A 21905-nucleotide genomic window follows, 5' to 3' on the forward strand; every position below is an offset into this window, starting at 1 on the left:
TTTTTGTTTTCATTTTACATTCCAACCACAGTTCTCAATCACATCCCATGTGCCTCCTCCTATCCCCCTCAGAATCCCCCTATCCCACTCCCAATCCACTCCTCCTCATGGTTAAGGGCTCCCATGAGGAGTCAACAGAGTCTGGCTCATTAAGATGGGACAGGTGTTGGGGAAGTCCTTTGTCAATAAAGTACTGTTGAGCCAATAGGAATCTAGATAGGTGGGACTAGGAGTCCAGGAGGATTCTGGGAAGGAGAAACACAAGAGAGTCAACATGTAACCGCCATGGGGTAGGAAGCCTGGAACTATTCTCCGGTAAGAGACATACTTAGATTAACAATTATGGGGTAATTACTTAAAGCAGAGCTAGCCAGTAAGAGACAAGAAAGGCCAACAGCTTCATAATTAATACAGCGTCTTGTGTGTTTATTTGGGGACTACAACGTGGCAGAGTCCAGGCCACTGGCGGGGGATACCAAAGCAGCTAGCAAAGAAAAAGCTTCTCGTTACAGGACAGGGCCACTCCCTCTCCAATAAATTAAGATTGAGCATGGCATCTCACCCTGAGGAGTGGACTCCAACAAGATAGCTCATGTACCAGGTTTGTATTGTGATCTTACTGTCAGGGGCCCCTCTGATAGTTCAAGCTTCACAACTGTTTCCCACATATGGAGGGCCTAGTTCGGTCCCCTGGAGTCTCCACAGTTGTAGGTCTAGAGTTCATGAGTTTCCACAAAATTGGTTTAACTGTCTCTGTAGATTTCCCCATCATGATCTTGACCTCCCTTGCTCATATGTTTTTCTCCTCAATCTACAAGACCCAGTAATAGGACTCTTGGGCATTTACCCAAAAGACACTCAATCATACCACAAGGACATTTGCTCAACAATGTTCATAGCAGCATTATTCTTAATAGCCAGAATCTGGAAACAACTGAGGTGTCTCTCAACAGAAGAATGGATAAGTAAATGTGGTATATTTACACAGTGGAGTAATAGTGGTAAAAAGTGATGACGACCTCTTGAACTTTTAAGGCAAATGGATGGAACTAGGTGGTGCACTTTAAAGTTCTACCTCTCGTCAAGACATTCCAGTTCTATATTTGAAGTCATTGTCCTTGCTAAATTATTTTGGGAAGCTTCACCATTGAGGAATAATGTTTCTGAGAATTATAGATTATAGTTACCCATGCTTCTTATACCTATGAGGTTGGTCAGATATAGATATTTGATCTTCAAACACTTCAAAGACCTGCAGAATGTATCATTTAAATGTTCCAATAATTTAGTACTTCATTGACATGAGACACAATGACCACACTGAGCTATTTCCAAGAGTGTGATGGGCACTGATGCAACTTCATCTAGAGCTTGATCTCTCCTTAGCTACTGGCCTCTACTAATGCCCACACATCCACCACTGACTTTGAACAAGTTGTCCTAACTGGACTAGCTGGAGATAAACTTAAAGAAGACTGCTGAACCTTGCCAAGTCATGGTAAGATAGCTTTTAAATTTCCCTGATTCTGAAGCTGTCTGATAAATTAAGCCTTAGCTAAAGTTGGTTGCCCCAATATTGCTGTGAGACCTTGGACGACTGCTCAGGAAGCCTGCTGTTTTTGTCTTTGCTTGCACCTTGAGGAAGTAACATGCTCCCACTTCCTGCCTACTCTAGTAATGTTATTTTCCTTTGCAGGTCTTTGATGAGGTTGAAGACTAGGCAGTCATAGCTAATATCCTCTCTTATCTTAGATAGTCAAGGCTAGACTTTCCAGATTAGGACTGCTATCAGAGTAATCTCTGTCATGCCATTACCCTGAAACTGGACATGTAGTATGTGTCTATTGCTCAATATTGCTCTTTATGGTAGTAGGTTTTAATTTGTGTATGTTTACCCTTCCTTTTCCTGGAATATACTTAACATTTGTTATCATTGTATATAGTTTTTGAAAAAGGCTTAAAACCTTCTTCTTTAGACTAGAAGGGGAATTATAGTGGCATCGAGCCTTGCCAGTGTGTTTGTGTTAGTTAGCTGCATCCCATTGGGTGTGGCTTCAGGTATGAACAGAACCAGAAGGCAGGGAATCATGGGGTTAGGCTTGATCTCTCTCTCTCTCTCTCTCTCTCTCTCTCTCTCTCTCTCTCTCTCTCTCTCTCTCTCTCTCTCTCCTGGGTTGCAGATTGAATCAGAAGAGTAGACACTGTATCCTCTGCAGCAGAAACACCACTCTGGTTATTTATTATTATCTGTGTAAGCTGTTCCCCAATAAAACACTCATTTGTAATTTATCTTGGATCTAGTGAACTCATTACAACCCTGTCTTCAACTAGTTAAATCCATCCTGAGTGAGGTAACACAGACTCAAGAAACAAACACAGTATGTACTCACTCATTAGTAGATTTTAGATGTAAAGCAAAGGATTGCCAGACTAAAGTCCACAGTTCCAGCAAAGCTTGGTAACAGAGAGGAACATGAGATGGAGACAAGGATCATTCAGGAGGGAACAAGATTGCCTTGGCAGGAAGGCATGCAGTAGAAGAGCAATTAAAAAAATATCTTAAAAGCAGGATCCACTATGGTCGTATGGAGAAACTTGGTGCTAGGGTAACTTCCAATAATGCACAAAGAAGACCCCACCTAAAACTACTAGCAATAGTAGAGAGGATGCCTACACTGGTCTACCATTTTCATCAGATTGATGACTACCCCAAGTATCATCATAGAGCTGTCATGCAGTAATTGATGGAATCAGATGCAGAGATCCAAGACGAAGACTTTGTCAGTTTCTAATCCCAATGAATTGGTTGTTCAAAGCTGCTTGCATAATTATGATTAGTGCTCTTTGTCATAGATGTATTCGCCCCTGAACAAATGAATTCTTCCAAAGAATAAGTTAATCAATGCTATTGCCTCACTGTAAAACTATGGGCGGTGGTATAAGAGAGAAAGCTAGTATAGAAATGCATGCATATGTCTATATCTGCATACCTACAAACAGAGCAGGATACATTTCAACTTAAATAATGAGATCTATTCTTATGCATGTGTATTTGGATTAACAAAAATCACTGATATGGAATATATACTCTATTAACTTATATTTGTGAAGTGAAGAGACAATTTTACCACAAACTGCAATTTATTTACCAAAATTGATATCCTGTTTGTATTTATTGTATTTTCTTTTTTATAAATTATATAGGAATTTCCTTTATTTTCTTTTTCTTATTTAAACCAGAGGCAAGATTGTTTTACAAGTCTATCTCAATTCCCTCTCCCTCCTCTCCTCCCTACCCCCCACTGACCCCATATCCCATGCCCTTTCTGCTCCCTAGGAAGGGTGAAGTCTTCCATAGGGGATCATCAAAGTCTGTCTTATCATTTGGAGCAGGGCCTAGACCCTCCCCCATGTGTCTAGGCTGAGAAAGAATCCCTCTGTGTAGAGTGGGCTCTCAAATTCCATTCGTGTACTAGGAGTAAATACTGATACACTACCAGTGGCTACATAGATTTACCAGAGCCCCAAACTTACATCCATGTTCAAGGGGTCTGAAGGAGTTCTATGATAATTTCCCAGCTCTCAGTATGGGTTCCATGAGCTCCATCTTATTTGGGTCAGCTGTTTCTGTGGGTTTCTCCAGCCCGGTCTTGACCCGTTTGCTCATCATTCCTCCATCTCTGCAACTGAATTCCAGGAGTTGAGCCCAGGGTTTACCTGTGGTATCTGCTTCTGCTTCATCATCTAGGATAGCATATAACGTAGTCATTAATCTCATTACTGGAGAAAGGCATTTATGGTAGCCTCTAGACTATTGCTTAGATTGTTAGTTGGTATCATCCTTGTAGATCTCTGGATATTTCCCTAGTGACAGATTTCTCTTTAAACCTATAATGGCTACCTCTTTTCTTGCTTTTCTCTATTCTTCCCCTGACTTGATCTTCCTGCTCCCTCATGTCCTCCTCTTCCCTCCTCTTCTCTGCTTCTCTTTCTCCTAACTCCCTCTCCCCTCCCCTCCCCTTATGATTCCAATTAGCTCAGGAGTTCTTGGCCCTTTCCCCTTCTCCAGGGGACCATGTATATCTCTCTTAGGGTCCTCCCTGTTTCCTAGCTTTTTCGGGCAGTGTGCAGCCTAAGCTGGTAATCCTTTCCTCTACGTCTAAAATCCACACATGAGTAAGAACATACCATATTTGTCTTTTTGTGACTGGGTTACCTCACTCAGTATTATTTCTTTTAGTTCCATCCATTTGCCTGAGACTTTCAAGATTCCATTGTTTTTCTTTTCTCTGCTGAGTAGTACTGTACTGTTAATGTACCACTTTCTTTATTATATCATTGCTTGTTGTGGGTATTTTAATATAGCTTTCCTTTTACTTATTTGCATTGTTACTAAAGCAAAAGGTTCAATTATTTGGTGTTCAATTCCTTTACTTTCTTATGGACCTCAAATCAAACAGCTGAATTCCTTGCAAAGGGTTCTGGTTAACTTATACCAATCATAAGGATATGAATTGTTTCAATGAGAATGTTATAGTAGTGTCAATATGTTGAACTTTATCAAAATCACTATGCTTTAGAGTGGTTTGTCCCACCGTGGTTTTATTTATTTATTTATTTTTGTTTTTTTTATTTTTATTTTATTTTCCAGTTTAAATTTAGATAAGAAACAAGATTGCTTCACAAGTCAGTTCCAGGTCCCTCTCCCTTTCCCTCCCCTACTCCCGTGCCCTCCCCCCAATCCCTCCCCTTCCCCCCCCCCCGTTATCCGCTCATTCCCCCAGGGAGGGTGAGGCCTTCCATGGGGGTGTCCATAGTCTGTCATTTCATATAGGGCAGGGCCTAGACCCTTCCCCAAGACTTCAGGGTGAGAGTGCACCTCACATTGTTCTATGGGAGTCCAAAGTCCGTGTGTATACTTGGGATGGGTACTGATCTGCTGCCCAAGGCTCAATAGATTCCCTAGGCCTCCTCACTGACACCCAGATTCAGGGGGTCTTGATCAGTCCCATGCTGGATTCCCAGAATGATGCCTGGGAATCAAGAGTTAACCTTTGTCTGGTCAGCTGTTTCTGGGGGTTAAACCAGCCCAGTCTTAATCTCTTTGATCATCAGTCCTCCCTCTCTGTTACTGGCTTTCTTGAGTTCAGCTCAGTACTTAACCAAGGGAGTCTGCCTCTTCTTCGATCAGCCACATTTTCTCTATCCACTGTTCAGTTGAGGGACATCTAGGTTGCTTCCAAGTTCTGCCTATTACAAATAAAGCTGATATGAACATAGTGGAACAGACATCTTTGTTGTATGAATGAGCACCTTTTGGATATATGCCTAAGAGTGGATTTGCTGGGTCTTGTGGTAGGTTTATTCCCAGTTTTCTGAGGAATCTCCATAATGATTTCCAAAGTGGCTGAACCAGTTGGCACTCCCACCAGCAATGGAGGAGTGTCCCCCTTTCACCACATCCTCTCCAGCATAAATTGTCATTGGTGTTTTTGATTTTAGCCATTCTGACAGGAGTGAGATGGTATCTCAGAGTTGTTTTGATTTGTATTTCCTGGATGGCTAAGGATGTTGAGCACTTTCTCAAGTGCCTCTCAGCCATTTTAGACTCCTCTATTGAAAACTCTCTATTTAGTTCTGCAGCCCACTTTTTAATTGGGACCTTTGATGTTTTGGAGACTTGCTTCTTGAGTTCTTTGTAAATTTTGGAGATCAACCCTCTGTCAGATGTGGGATTAGTGAATAATTTTTCCCATTCTGTGGGCTGCCATTTTGTCTTGCTGACTGTGTCCTTTGCCTTACAGAAGCTTCTCGGTTTCAGTAGGTCCCATTTATTAATTGTTGATCTCACTGTCTGTGCTACTGGTGTTATGTTCAGGAAGCTGTCTCCTGTACCAATTCGTTCAAGGGTACCACCCACTTTCTCTTCTAAGAGGTTCAGTGTGGCTGGATTTATGTTGAGGTCTTTGATCCATTTGGACTTAAGTTTTGTGCATGGCGATAAGCATGGATCGATCCGCATTCTTCTACATGCCAGTCTCCAGTTATGCCAGCACCATTTGTTGAAGATGTTTTCTTTATTCTACTGTATATTTTTAGCTTCTTTGTCAAAGATCAGATGTTCATACGTGTGTGGGTTAATACCCGGATTTTCAATTCGATTCCATTGGTCTACCTGTCTATTTTTGAGCCAAAACCAAGCTGTTTTCAGGACTATGGCTCTATAATAGAGCTTGAGGTCAGGGATGCTGATGCCTCTGGACGTCGCCTTGTTGAACAGGGTTGTTTTGGCTATCCTGGGTCTTTTGTTTTTCCATACAAAATTGATTATTGTTCTTTCAAGGTCTGGGAAGAATTGTGCTAGGATTTTAATGGGGATTGCATTGAATCTGTTGATTGCTTTTGGCAGGATTGCCATTTTTACTACATTGATCCTACCTATCCAAGAGCATGGGAGATCTTTCCATTTTCTGAGGGCTTCTTTAATTTCTTTCTTTAAAGATTCAAAGTTCTTATGATACAGGTCTTTTACTTGTTTGGTTAACGTTACCCCAAGGTATTTTATGTTGTTTGTGGCAATTGTAAAGGGTGATGTTTCTCTGATTTCTTTTTCAGCCCTTTTATCATCTGTATATAGTAGGGCTACTGATTTTCTTGAGTTGATCTTGTAGCCTGCCACTTTGCTGAAGGTGTTAATCAGCTGTAAGAGTTCCCTGGTAGAGTTCTTTGGGTCATTGATGTAATCTATTTTATCCTCTGCAAACAGTGAAAGTTTGACCTCTTCCTTCCCAATTTGTATCCCCTTGATCCCCCTTTGTTGTCATATGGCAATAGCTAGAACTTCAAGTACCATGTTGAAAAGGTATGGAGAGAGTGGACAGCCTTGTTTTGTTCCTGATTTTAGAGGAATTGCGTTGAGTTTCTGTCCATTTACTTTGATGTTGGCTGTTGGTTTATTGTATATAGCTTTTATTATGTTTAAGTATGTCCCTGTTATCCCAGATCTCTCCAAGACTTTATCATGAAGTGGTGTTGGATTTTGTCAAAGGCTTTTTCAGCATCTAGTGAGATGATCATGTGATTTTTGTTTTTCAGCTTGTTTATATGGTGGATTACGTTGATGGATTTGCGTATGTTGAACCATCCCTGCATCCCTGGGATGAAACCTACTTGAACGTGGTGAATGATTGTTTTGATGTGTTCTTGGATCTGATTTGCCAGTATTTTATTGAGTATTTTTGCATCAATGTTCATGAGGGGTATTGGTCTGAAGTTCTCTTTCTTAGTTGTATCTTTGTGTGGCTTGGGGATCAAGGTTATTGAATCCTCATAGAAAGAGTTTGGCAAAGACCCTTTTGCTTCTATTGTGTGGAACACTTTGAGATGAATTGGTACAAGCTGTTCTTTGAATTTCTGGTAGAATTCTGCACTGAGGCCATCTGGACCTGGACTTTTTTTGGTTGGGAGACTTTTGATGACTGCTTCTATTTCCATAGGGGTTATAGGTCTATTTAAATTGCTTATCTGTTCTTGATTTAGTTTTGGCAAGTGATAACTATGAAGAAAGTCATCCATTTCCTTTAAATTTTCGAATTTTGTGGAGTACAGGTTTTCAAAGTATGACCTAATGATTCTCTGGATTTCCTCAGAGTCTGTTGTTATGTCCCCCTTTTCATTTCTGATTTTGTTAATTTGCGTGTTCACTCTCTACTGTTTGGTAAGTTTGGACAAAGGTTTGTCTATCTTGTTGATTTTCTCAAAGAACCAAATCTTTGTTGCATTGATTCTTTGTATTGTTTTCCTGGTTTCTACTTTATTGATTTCAGCCCTCAATTTGATTATTTCCTGGCATCTACTCCTCCTGAGGGAGTTTGCTTCTTTGTGTTCTAGAGCTTTCAGCTGTGATGTTAATTCTCTGGTATAACTGTTCTCCTGTTTCTTCATGTGAGCACTTAATGCTATGAACTTCCCCCATAGCACTGCTTTCAAAGTGTCCCATAGATTTGGGTATGTTGTGTCTTCATTCTTATTGAGTTCGAGGAAGTATTTAATTTCTTTTTTTATTTCCTCTTTGACCCAGGGATGGTCCAGTTGAGCATTATTCAATTTCCATGAGTTTGTAGGTTTTCTGAAATTTGTGTTATTGTTGAATTCTAATTGTAAAACATGGTGGTCTGATAAGATGCATGTAGTTATTCCAATTTTTTGTAGCTGCTGAGGTTTGATATGTTGCCAAGTATGTGGTCGATTTTTGAGAAGGTTCCATGTGGTTGTGAGAAGAAGGTATATTCTTTTTTATGTGGATGAAATGTTCTATAGATATCTGTTAATCCCAGTTGGGTCATTACTTCCATTAGTCCCTTTGCTTCTTTGTTGATTTTCTGTCTGGCATTCCTGTCTAGTGGTGAGAGTGGTGTGATGAAATCTCCCACTATAACTGTGTGGGGCTTTAGATGAGATTTAAGTTCTAATAATGTTTCTTTAACGAATGTGGATGCCTTTGTATTTGGGGCATAGATGTTCAGGATAGACACTTTGTCTTGGTGGGTTTCACCTGTGATGAGTATGTAATGACCTCCTTCATCTCTTTTGATTGATTTTATTTTAATGTCCAGTTTGTTAGATATTAGGATTGCTACCCCTGCTTGTCTGCTTGTTTCTTGGGTCCATTTGATTGAAAAATTTTTTCCCAACCTTTAACTCTCAGGTAATGTCTGTCTTTGAGGGTGAGATGTGTTTCTTGTATGCAACAGAAGGAAGGGTTCTGTCTTCGAATCCATTCTGCTAGTCTGTGCCTTTTTATGGGTGAGTTAAGGCCATTAATATTGAAGGATATTAATGACCATTGATTGCTCATCCTTCTTCGATTTGTAATGGTTGTTGTTGGTGGAATTATGTGTGGAATTTCACCCCTTTGTTCTTTTGGCTGTTGGTAGAGAGGGATTCTCTAATGCCTATGTTTTTCTGGTTGTAGTTAGCTTCCTTGGGTTGGAGTTTTCCTTCCAAAATTTTCTGTAGGGCTGGGTTAGTGGACACATATTTCTTGAATCTAGTTTTGTCATGGAATATCTTGTTTTCTCCGTCTATAGTGATTGAGAGCGTTGCCTGGTATAGTGGTCTGGGCTGGCATCCATGGTCTCTTAGTGTAGGTAGAATATCTATCTAGGACCTTCTGGCTTTCAGAGTTTCCATGGAGAATTCAGCTGTAATTCTGATAGGTCTGCCTTTATATGTTACTTGACCTTTTTCCTTAGCTGCTCTTAATATTCTTTCTTTATTCTGTATGTTTGGGGTCTTGATTATTATGTGGCGAGGGGATTTTGTTTTGTGGTCCACTCTATTTGGTGTTCTGTAGGCTTCTTGTACCTTTATTGGCATGTCTTTCCTAAGGTTGGGAAAGTTTTCTTCTATGATTTTGTTGAATATGCCTTCTGCCCCTTTGAGGTGGATTTCTTCTCCTTCTTCTATACCTATTATTCTTAGGTTTGGTCTTTTCATGGTGTCCCATATTTCCTGGATGTTTTGTGTTAAGGATTTGTTGGATTTAAGGTTTTCTTTGTTTGATAAATCCATTTCTCCTAGTATATCTTCAACACTTGAGATTCTCTCTTCCATCTCTTCTATTCTGTTGGTAATGCTTGTATCAGTAGTGCCTGACTGTTTGTCCAGCTTTTCTATTTTCTGCCTTTCTTCAGATTGTGTTTTTTTTTTAATGTCTCTATTTCAGTTTTCAACCCTTGCAGTGTTTGCATTGCTTCTTGCAATTTTCTGTTTATCTTTTTGTCCATTTGTTGCCTTTTATGAATTTTATGGTTTGTTCTTTCTTCCATTTCTTGCATTTTTTGGTTTGCTTTTTGTTCCATTTCTCGCATTTTGTGCTTTGTTTCTTCTTGCATTTCCTGCCTTTTTTGGTTTGTTTCTTCTTCCATTTTTTTCATTTTTAGCTTTGTTTTTTCTACCATTTCTTGCATTTTTTGCTTTGTTTCTTCTTCCATTTCCTGCCTTTTTTGGTATGTTTCTTCTTCCAATTCTTGCATTTTTTGCTTTGTTTTTTCTTCCATTTCTTGCATTTTTTGCTTTGTTTCTTCTTCCATTTCCTGCCTTTTTTGGTTTGTTTTTTCTTCCAATTATTGCATTTTTTGGTTTTTTTTCTTCCATTTCTTTGAGGGATTTTCTTATATCCTCTTTTAGGTCCTCTATCATTTTCATGAAAGTGCTTTTAATGTCATTCTCTTCTGCTTCGTTCGCATTGGAATGTTGGGTTCTTGCTGGTGTGGAGTCTCTAGAATCTGGCGGTGTCATATTTGTTTTTCTGTTGCTGACTGTGTTTTTGTATTGTCTCTTTCCCATCTATTCTTCTAGTGGGTGCAGAAAGAGCCCCTTACTGGTCTGGGGACCAGAGTTTCCTTTTGGTGGGTGCTAGCAAGTCCAATAATCTGGTGGTTCTTCTATTCCTTGTCCAAATGCTGGTCCCGTGGGTGGAGAAGAAGAACAGGAATCTGGGGCGCTTAGCCTCCTACCTGGTCCCCTGGACCCTATGCTGGGTCCTGTTGTACCTGATCCGGAACAGCTACTCCCCTGGTCTCCCAGCCTCCTCTGGTTTCCTGGTCTCGTTGGTGGGAGAGAAGACCTGGAGCCTGGGGTGCTTGGCTCCCGCAGGGATTGGGAGTTCTGTGCAGTTCCCAGGCAATCTGCAGGCACTGGAATACAGGCCGGGAAGCCTGCCTGTTTACCTGATGCTGCAGGAGGAACAGCTGCTTCCCTGGACTCCCAGCCTCCTCCCCCACCGTGGTTTTATGTGTGTCAATTTTATTAATGAGGGCCTACTTAGGCAGGGTTGCCTCGCCAAAAGAGCTCTATCATAATAGTGTCTAGGATCAGGATTGTAAGGCTCAAGCCCAAATAAATCAATCCAAAGTCACTGTCTGTGTGCTATTGACACTAACAGCTTCAAACTCAGCCCCCTTTTTAGATGTTTGCAGGCAATAATGATTTACCTGAAACATTATTATGATAAAACCAGTTGATATTTTCTTTATGCCTGGCAAAGAAATGTCTTGGGAGAGTCTGCGAGGAAGGAATCAATGTGGAACTGAAACATAGAAAGCTTGATAAAAAGCCCTTAGAAAATTATTCACATGATGAAGTAGAATTTTGTCTCACTGCTTCATTCACAAAATGCTTTAATATTTAAATACATAAAATAATTTGTATTAACCATGTTTCATGTATACACCTATTCGACTTTCCTTTTATCTTATAGGCAGTTTTACTCATATGAACTGTCTCACACATACCCTTTATTGATTCATCATCAAAACCCAAAATTAATGAGGACTTAACGTGTTTAAGTGCATCATATACATTAACTGTTACAGTAAATCTGTTATCAGTGATTCAAATCATAAAATTTAAATTAAAATCCAAGTAACCCAAGTATAACACCTATGGCTTTACAGAGTTCTAAGGAAATTAAGAAAACTAAAATGATGTTTTTAATCACATTTTTAGTAATCTAGAGCAAAACACATTGAGATATATCAAGATATTTCCCAAAACAATTTTAAAGCATAGTGCATAGTGTGTGTGTGTGTGTGTGTGTGTAAGTGTGTGTGTCACATGTACCTGTATAAGATAACACATCTGTGAAAGGCAGAGGATGAATTGTAGAAACTAATCACCTTTCACCATGTAGATCTCAGAGACTTAACTGGTTATCGGACTTGGCGTGAAACACGTCTATCCCCTGAGCCATGGCACAGGTCCTGTGAGCCATGTCACAGGCACTCAAAACAAATTTAATTTAGCAACTTTTATATGTTTCTTTATATAGAACATTCAAGATACTTCTTAATTAGACATAATAGTTCAAAACCTAAAAACAGATGAGCAATGAAGGAGACAATATAGGCAGAACTTTAAACACTCAAAGTTTATCATCACAGTAGCAAAGGAAATACAATTTGTCTTTCTGCTGTACCAATATCTCTATTGACACCTCTTGTTTTATTTTACATGAAATATCTATATCCTTAATACATGTTGACATACGCAGACTTTTGGGAATTCTATGATACTATGGACTCTTTTGTGTAACTATAAGCAGTAACCTAAATTTAAGAAAGAGAGACTATGAAACAAGAGATACAGTGGTATCCTGGCACCAACAATTTTTAAAAGATCTAAAATGTTAAGAAAAGTGGACAGGTTGTACATTTCTCAGGAAGTGTATCAGAGAGAGAAATTCTAGGGAAAAGATCAGGTTTATAAAACACTGTGTGCATTGCTGATTAGTATTCCAGAAACATGTCACCAAGTGAAATCCTTTGTTTCATTTTGCTTTCAAGAATGGAGCAGATACCCAAATTACAAACCAGAGCCAAGGTCACATCAAACTGACAACCATATTTCCTTGAGTCTGAGTCCTTTGGATATTGAATTTAAGACAGAAAGGATCTAAAGTATAGCCTTGAAAATATGCTTTACCCTTCTGGACTTCATCTCTCTGAACTATAAACTACTGCACATGTGGATTTGTAGGGATATGTTTAAGATTATGTAAAAAGCAGACTTTGTATAGTGTCCACAGTGGACATAATTAAATTTAAAATGCAGTGATTGAAAGTTACTAGAAAACTTTACCTCCTCATCTACAAATTTATTCATTTAGCCTTTAGCGTTGAACAGAGATATAATGTTGGTTCTTCATCTCTGAGGTTCTGTAGATGAAAGCAAAGTGACAAAGTAGAGAAATTTAGATCCATTAAGGTTAGTTCTCAAAAAATAAAAAAAGTTATGTCTGATTCAGCTTAGTGTACTAAAGAAAACGTGAAGAGAAAATAAAAGATCATTGGTAAATGCACTGGAGGAAGAAACAATAATACATGGTTTTATTCCCCATAAACAATATGCAAGATAAAAATAAAGCCCATATCTATAATCCCAGCACTCAGGTAAAGATCAGTTCATGAACTAAATAGACAGACCCTGCCCCAAATTTGATTAGCTATGGAAGCTAATAATGGAAGAAAGGTGAACTGGAAGGGAAAAACGAAAAGAGAGAGAGAGAGGGAAGGAGAAAGAGAGGGAGGAACATGTTATCATTTCATTTTGTCAGGAATGACTTTCCAGCTTCTTGAGGTCATTTCCCTCTCAGCCTGATGCAAGGCTTACCTCAGTGTGTGAAAGGGCTGTGACAGGAGAGATGACACACAAGTCTTTTTGGCTGATTACAGTCACACCTTTAAACTGCTTCTATGAGATTCACATTGGGACCTTTTGGGGAAGACATAAATGAGGAAAAGTATGAGCTAAGCTGTGGAAAGTAAAGGAAATAGAAAATCTGGTACATTGCACATCCTTATGCCATTCTCTGTGCCTGTAAAGGTCCGTCTACTGTTGAGAAGAAATGCCAATAAAATGCTTCATTAGATACATAGATAAGAATATAAAAAAATCCCCTGTGTGTGGGAATAGAAGTTACCATTATATTTTTATGTTTGAAGAACTGTATAGAAAGTATTTAAATATGTAGATTCAGGCATCTATCCTCTGTCACTTTCTCTCTCAGCACACACACCTATGCTTGTGCATTCACACATGCATATGATATATACATATACTCTTACATTTATTCCAGTTCTTAATTCCTTGTGGTTCCTGAAATATATCATGTGGAAGAAAGCAGAAGCAAGCAAAAACTTAATAAAATGCTGAATTATGCTGTGATATTTTGACCATCCACATAACTCACATAGTGCTGATCCATCTCTAATTGTTGAGTCCAAATTTGTAAATGTGTAAACAGGAACATCTAAGTCAAACAGCTGCGTCTTCATGGGCTGTAGTAATAGCTGCCCTTGATGCTTAATCGAGTGTTCTGTGCTTGCTTCTAGCTAGCTGAGTTCTTTTGCAAAGATTTTTCAGGTGTGCTGTGCACATTCTCCATAAATACAGCCTGAACAAAACAGGTTTTCCAGAATCTGTCCTCCAAGCCAATGAGTGAGTCAATCAACAAAGTTTTGCATTCATCTATAAATGGGACTTAAAGAGAAAATGACAAATTCTTTTCTGTTTTCTAATCCAGTGAGCCAATTATAAGTATCTTTTTTACCCAGTTAGAGTCACTTCCTTGTGACATATTCCTCTCAGCTAGGACTGTGCTGTAGAAGCAAGATGAGCTCCCTGTCCTAAATTCCAAAAAGAAATGAGTCACTTGTTATTTACGGAGTTCTCATTCTATATGACTAAAGAAAGAATCGGAAAAAAATAGAACCTGTAGGGTCTTTTCAGCCTAGTCCCTACGTTAAAAAAGAAGGTGGTTATAAGTTATTGGAAGTATGCTGCCAAATGTTTCTAAAGTATTTACATTTCTAGCAATTACTGACTACAATCCAGCCACATCATTAACACAAATCGAGAAAATGCCAGAGTGCAGAGTACTGATGTATTCATCTTAGGATGCAGGCCGACTACCTTCACCCATTAGTGTTCAAACATGTTAACAAATGGTACATATCCTTACTGTAGAACTTGCCAGGTAGAACTTTCAAATGACCACAGAATCCAGATTAGTTACATCAGGGAAAGGATTTAAGCCAAGAGCAACTCAAGTTTTACATGATTTTAGTGCCAGACAACAATATTTAATTCATCTTCTCTTGTTTCCAGAGTTAAGAACCCTAGATTTTCAAACAACTATGAGATATTAGTGTGAAGCTAAAATTAAGAAACAGAGAAAAGTCTCACCCCTCAATAGGATGTAACTATGAAAAATCTTTTATCTTGAAGAAAGTAATGACAATTGTTGACAAACTGATGCAGACAATGTCTTGTAGACTGGTCACCAGCACCTGTTACATGGTGGCTACCATGGAGAAAAGGAACACTGCATTGGCATGACACAATACTCTCCATTGTAGATATTTCTTCATTGGAAAAATATTTTTGTATCTATGCCTAAAAAGCATCATAAGACAATTCAAATTTTGTCAGTAAGTCAATAGATTCTCAGGCCCTAACAAAACTTGATGAGACACATTTAATATCGCAGCAAATTACAAGGAAGATAAAAATATTAATTAAATAACCTATGGTACTGAGCAACTTGTACATGTGGAACATATTTTTTGTTCCTTACACTTGGAGGAGCTTCTCTTTACTTTTAATTTGCTGCAAGGACTTTCATTTAGTATGTGAGTGTCTGTTTGTTTCATGTACATACATTTTTATTATATATCTCCCATGTAAGTGCAAGAGGTCATTAGGGTACCATATTAGATGTATTTCTCTATTACCCGCTTAACTGTTGCTTTGACACTGGCATTTTGCTTGAACCAAGAGCTCCCCAAGGGGCATGAACGCTGAAAATCTTCATGTCTCTGTTTCCTCTTCCATCAAAGTTGGAGTTAAAGGCATGCATAGCCTTGCCAGGTACTTTACATTAGTGGTAGGAATTTGAAATCTGACACCACACTTACAAGGCAAGTACTCATACTTATCCATCTTTCCAGCCCAGAATCAATCTTCATGCTTTCAAACATACCTCTTACACATTTCTCCTCTAATCCTTGTGTGAATATGCTCAAGCCCTTCCTATCACATGTCCTGTTTATCCACTTTAGTGACTTTTGTAACTGGTAAGCAAGTGAAGATAGTACAGTGCTTTCTAAGGAATTATATGAATTCTCTGCAGGAAGAAAAATCCTCCCTACACCCAAATTTGCTAAGAAATTCTATCTTCTGAAGCTGTTAGTAGTCTTACTCACCAGTGTAAACCATGTTAGCAAGTATTAATGTACACACACACACACACACACACACACACACACACACACACACTATCATGAATATGTAAGGAAAAAAAGGAAAGTTGTTCTACTGTAATTATTCAGTTTCTGCTACTGCAAATTGATTTGTTTGTCATTGTTTTTGGAATGATTATTTCTTTTAGTTAAGCACAAATGACATTTTCTAGCAAACTACTTTGTACTTTTTGTGGGAAAGCGGGGTATCAAGATATTGGTTCATTTGTTTTTTAACCATTTATTTTCTCAGGTAGTATGAACAAGTTGCCAAGTCATAATTTCATGGATAAAAATGCTACCAACAAAACTCTTCAACCTATTTCCTGAAAATCACATACTTATGAAGATATAGATCATAAGGAAGATGTATATGGAATTATTTAAAATTTACTGAGTACTGCTGTGCACTATGGAGAATAAAATATGGCCTAAATATTTGTGGTATTGGGAACAAAGAGACTGCAAGTTCAAGAAGGTAGCCTGCAAAAATTATTTTGAATTAGGCTTCTAACTAACAATCCAATAAGTCTTTTTATTAACAGCTTCCATGTAATGTAATTGCTTCATCATTTTTGTTGCATAACCTCCTTCTAATTTAAATGTTCCACATTCCCAGTATATTTCCATTGAAAACATTATTCTGTGAGACTCAAAACATAAGAATTCATTCTACTTGGTATTTCATCTTCTTTGCTTTTAAGTTGTTTTTAATTTCTCTTTAAGTGTTGATTCTGTGTCTGTGGGTGAGTCTCCAGGTATGTTTGTAAATGTAAGTCAAATGCCATTAGACCCAGAAGGGAACATTGGGTCCTTTGGATCTGGAGTTACAATTAGGACTTGCTTGATATGTGTGCTGGGATCTGAACTCTGGTACTCTGAAGGGCAAGAGGCTTTGCACCACTGAACCACATTTCCATCCCATAAAAATGCTCACACACACACATACACACACACACACACACACACACACACACACACACACACAAACACCGGCACTTAATGTTGCTCCAATCACTTAAATTCACACCCTTCATTTTAATACATACTAATAGTTTGCAATACTATCCAACAATATTCATGTTTATTTTATTAACCTCTGGCACAGTATTATTTACTACCAAAAAATCCTCTACTTATAAAGACCCAAATCTCAGAGGCTTATAACAACAAACTCATAATGTACAGTCACAGGTAGCAGACCTTTCAATACATGGGGGACATAAGAGCATGACACAGAACCAATAACAGATAATGTATCATTTCTTGCAGAAATTCTTCAGTCAGTGGAAATCAACAATATCAAGCTTAACAAAATAGAGACTGAATCACTATCTCAATAAATTACAACACAGTGCAATATAATGTAATTTATCAGAGTTGCTTTATATAAGTTTATGAACTGAGTAACATAATATTATGGTGTGTTTACAATACAGTTATATATTGAAACCTCTAGAAACTTGACTCTTTTCTGGGCATACAGATATATTATTAGAAAATAATCAACATTTTAAAAATAAAAAGGTTAGCCCATAAGTGAACTACTGTGAATACTTGCTTTAGCGAGCATGCCTGTATAATTTCCTGATGCAGCTCATGAAATTCTGCCCTACACCATACAGATGCTCTTTTGCAGAGTTTTGCTTAGCTATTCCTTCTTTGCTTAGGTCAACACTGTGTAGTGTATAGTGTTAGCCTCTTCTAGCAGAACATGTTCTTGATTGCAGTACATTTATTCTTGTAGTTTATTAGAAAATCCATAGGCTCCACTGTTTTGTCAGCACTGTGGATTCTGTGAAGACATGTTTGCAAATATGTATAGGAATACTTGGTCTGAGTTGCAGGAATGTCCAAATATACAAACTATCTTTGACATTATTCCCCACCCTAAAATTATTCAGCAGTCATAGAATACCACATTACCATTTATTATTTAAATAAGACTTAACATTAATAGAGGACCCCAGTTTAAAAAGGTGAAAATGCTATTTTCTTGTGCCTCTTAATCACATTTGCTCCAACATATCCCTCCAGACTTGACTTTCTCCTTCTTATATTCCTCTTTCACACAATGTTCCATAATACTCAGGTTTTGGATTGCTACCCCCTTTTTCCAGCCATTTCATAACATGCATTTGGCAGGCAAAGAAGCTCCTGTGCACAATCAGGTGTTTGTGTTGGCATCTCACCCTGGAAGAGGTTGATTCAGATGCTTGCCACACCTGTGAATTTTCTGCCCAGTTTTCACTGACTCCTGTGAACTTAATTATCATGTTTTGTTTCAAAATTCTAAGGCAAAAGAGTTGAGAACTCAATGTTCTTCCTTCCAGCCAGCTCTGATAGCATTATTCCTAACAAAATAGTCCATAATAAAAGTTAGCATTTCTAAATCATCACTGGATTTTGATCTATAGGATAAGGAATGAAACACAACTCGTTATCTTTGAAACACTAATTAATTCTAGTCCCCAAAACATCTCTGCTTGCCCATCAGATAAAGGCCACAATGCTAAAGGTGTGACGCTTTGACAAGCTAAAGAACCACAAATGAGCTTGAAAAACACTATTTTTCCAAGATGTTACACTTAGGCATCAAAAGACGAACATTGTAATAAAAATATAATTGTAAATGTAATGAGACTGGAAACATGTACTTTACTCAATGTCAACCAAAGATGTCTTATTCCCTTAAATTAAAATGTTTTAATTCACTGGTGATTAGGGTTCAACATTATCAAAGGGGCACAGTTAAGTTAATAATGTTCTACTATCTGTACCTCACTTTGAAAAACATAGCAAAAGAGTTTAATGGAGAAAGGATTATCATTAGAACAAACACTACAGAAACAGCAGGAAATAAACCAGCAAGTAGATTAAGAGCAACCTCCACTTTCCAAACTTCAAATGAATATATAATACAGAATTTGAATCAACATATGTGGTATCCCAGAACTGTTCCTCAGGACTGGAAAAAGCATAGTTTGAAAATTCTTACAAGGAAACAAAAACAATCACTAGAAAAAAATCATGGATAAGTTAGACTTCAAGATTTCCACATATCATATCACTGCAGTACAAAGTAGAGAGAAATAATGACCTATCACATGGAAGAAAATATTTTCAAATGATTATCTGACAAAAATTTAGTGTCTAAAATGCAAAAGAAACCCGTTTTGCCCTTCCAAAATAAAAGTGAAATATCCATATGTGTGTGTGTACACATACAAAGATACTCAAAATCAATAGGAGTAAAAAAGATGCAAGTAAAAATGAAAATGTGTATCTGTCACTTCACATTTTTTAAAATTGGAATAATTAAAACAAAGCATACAATGACAAGTTTAAGAAAGAACATGAAATAAATGGAATTTTCTGACTTGCTTCTAGGATTAAAAGGGAAGGAACCACAACGAGTTTGGCAGTTTATCAAAAACCCAAAAATAGAGTTATCAGAAGACCAGGCAATTTATTCTTCAATATGTACATAAAACTTGTACAGAGATGTTCATAAAAGCATTATTCATAATAGCCTGCAGGTAATAACAGCCCAAGTTCCCATCGACTGATAACTACATAAAAAGATGTAAAACAATATTATTCACCCATAAACAAAGACATGGAATATAGAATTCATGAACCTTGAAAACAGGAAATGAAAACCACACATAAAGAGCTACATATTACATGCAACTATATCAAAAATTCAGATTTAAGAAATGAATACAGATGGAAAGAAATTTAATATTTTATGGGGACTTTGAAAAGAAAGAAAATGAGAATGACTGCTAGTGGGTATGACATTTTTTTGGAGAAATGTGGAATTATTCTGAGCTAGTTAGTGGTGATGGTCTTGGAAACAAAACAAAAAATTGTTTGCTATAAAGTATGCTTTTATAATAATTGAATATCTCAGCAGCATAAAAGTAAACAATCTGTTAATGTATTAACCATATTGAAATAGTTCCAATACAGTGTATGATGTCTGAGGAGTAAATTAAAAGAATTGACAATATATGACAAAATCTCATTTATGTACCTGGAATGTACAAAGTGATCTGCAGTGATGGGGTCAAATCAGAATTTGAAGGGCAAAGCAAGAAGAAGGAATTGCAAAGGGCTACAGACAATCTTTAGAAGCTGATAATGTGTTTATTATCTTGATTTTGGCAATAATTGCATGGATGAGTAGGTATGAATTAGCTTATCAATTTGTATCTTACATATGTGTTGATAATATGATGAAATGAGACATAACTGTTCGATCTTTTTGGGTAAACAATTATCCAAATACTTTATTAGGCCCTCAAGATAGAACAATGAGATGAAGATTTAAATTATTTTCCATTTTGAAGGAAAAAGAACATGCAAGGAAACAAAACTGGACTCAGAAAATATTATCTTAAAGTGGAGTCTCCAATAAACTTGAGACAAGTGTAAATGGATAAACACAAAAGTTTAGCAACAGTTTTCTTTATTTTAAATAAATATTTTACTTATTATTTTATTTCATTGAAAGTAGTTTTTCTCTCTCCTCTCTTCATTTTGTTTAAATTAGAAACAATATTGTTTTACATGTCAATCCCAGTTCCTTCTCCCTCCCCTCCTCCCCTATTCCAGACCAGTCCCCTATCCCAACCACTTTCTGCTCTCCAGAGAGGATAAGGGCTACCATGGGGGATCTTCAAAGTCTGTCACATCATTTGGAGCAGGGCCTAGGCCCCCGCCAAGAATCTATGCTGAGAGAGTATCCCTCTATGTGGAATGGGCTCCTACATTCCATTCATATACTAGGGATGAATACTGGTTCATTACCAGAGGCTCCATAAATTGCCCAGTACTACTAGGTGACACCCAAGTTCAGGGGACCTGATTTAGTCCTATGCTTGTTTCCCAGCTATCAGTCTGGGGTCCATAGGTTCCCCCTTGTTCAGTACAGTTGTTTCTGTGGGTTTCTCCAACATTGTCTTGACCCCTTGGCTCATCACTCTTTCCGTTCTACAACTGGATTCCAGGCGTTCGGCTTAGTGACATTAGCTAATAGAAGCAAAAGCAGAGATTCACAGGTAAGCACTGAAAATAGATTTTAATGTGATATATTTTATTTACAGTTCCCACTACCCCTGCTCTTCCTAGTTTCTCCCCCACCTCCCCTACCATCTGGATCCACCCCCCTTTCTGTCTTGGGTTAGAAAACAAATATGCATCTAAGAGTTAATAATAAAATAAAAGCTATCCCATTGGAATATGTACAAACAGAAGAAAAATGACAAAAAAAGCACAAGCAACTTAAAAGTCATAAAAACATACACGTTCACTCAAGCAGGAATCACATCAAACCAAAACATCAGAACCCATAATATATACCAAAAATTCCTATGAGGAAAAAGATAAAACAAAAAACAAAGTCCTGGCAAAATGCAATATTATAAGAGGAAGAGCCTCCAAAGACGCTGCTGACTGTCTCTGGGCATGGGGACCACTACCCAGAGGCAAACACACAATTAATCACTGAACTGAACCCAAGGAACCCAGTGACAGAGAGAGAGGAGTGATGAGCAAATTGGCAAAGAATCGGCTGGCAAAACCAGCAGAGACAGCTGATCTGAACAGGGGAGAGCTCTTGGACCCCAGACCGACAGTGGGGAGGCCAGCATGGGACTGATCTGGACCCCCCCAAATGTGAGTGTCAGCGAGAAGGCCTGGGCAACCTATGGGGCCCTGAGCTGTGGATCAGTGTCTATCCCTGGTATACAAACAGTCTTCGTGTGCTTATAGCACAAAGAGGGATGCTCTCTCAGCCTGGACTCTTAGGGGAGTGCCTGGACCCTACCCAGAGTAAAATGACAGACTCTAGATATCCCCTATGTGGAAGGATTTGGCAATAGGGTGGGAGGGTGGGGGGGAAGGGGAGTGCGGGAGGAGGGGAGGGAGAGGGAACTGGGATTGACATGCAAAACAAGCTATTTAAAATTAAAATTAAAAAATGATATAAAAAAAGAGTGCATTTAGTACCAGTGAAACTCTCTTGAAGAAAAAACTTTTTTTCATTTGAAAGTGGTTATAGCTTCTGGGTTAGGGATGGGAGCATTTGTAAACTTC

At 38.1% G+C, this 21905-nt stretch overlaps 1 long non-coding RNA gene across 1 annotated transcript; it reads left to right on the plus strand.

The window, feature by feature from the left end:
• The first annotated feature begins 515 nt into the window (after positions 1 to 515).
• LOC110342869 lies at positions 516 to 17127 on the plus strand. The gene is made up of 3 exons (XR_002385041.1): positions 516 to 601; positions 1387 to 1498; positions 16057 to 17127. It is a non-coding gene; the product is annotated as an uncharacterized LOC110342869 (long non-coding RNA).
• Positions 17128 to 21905: the final 4778 nt, after the last annotated feature.

The sequence above is a fragment of the Mesocricetus auratus genome, unplaced genomic scaffold (genome assembly GCF_017639785.1).
Source record: "Mesocricetus auratus isolate SY011 unplaced genomic scaffold, BCM_Maur_2.0 Super-Scaffold_100004, whole genome shotgun sequence".
NCBI lineage: Eukaryota > Metazoa > Chordata > Mammalia > Rodentia > Cricetidae > Mesocricetus > Mesocricetus auratus.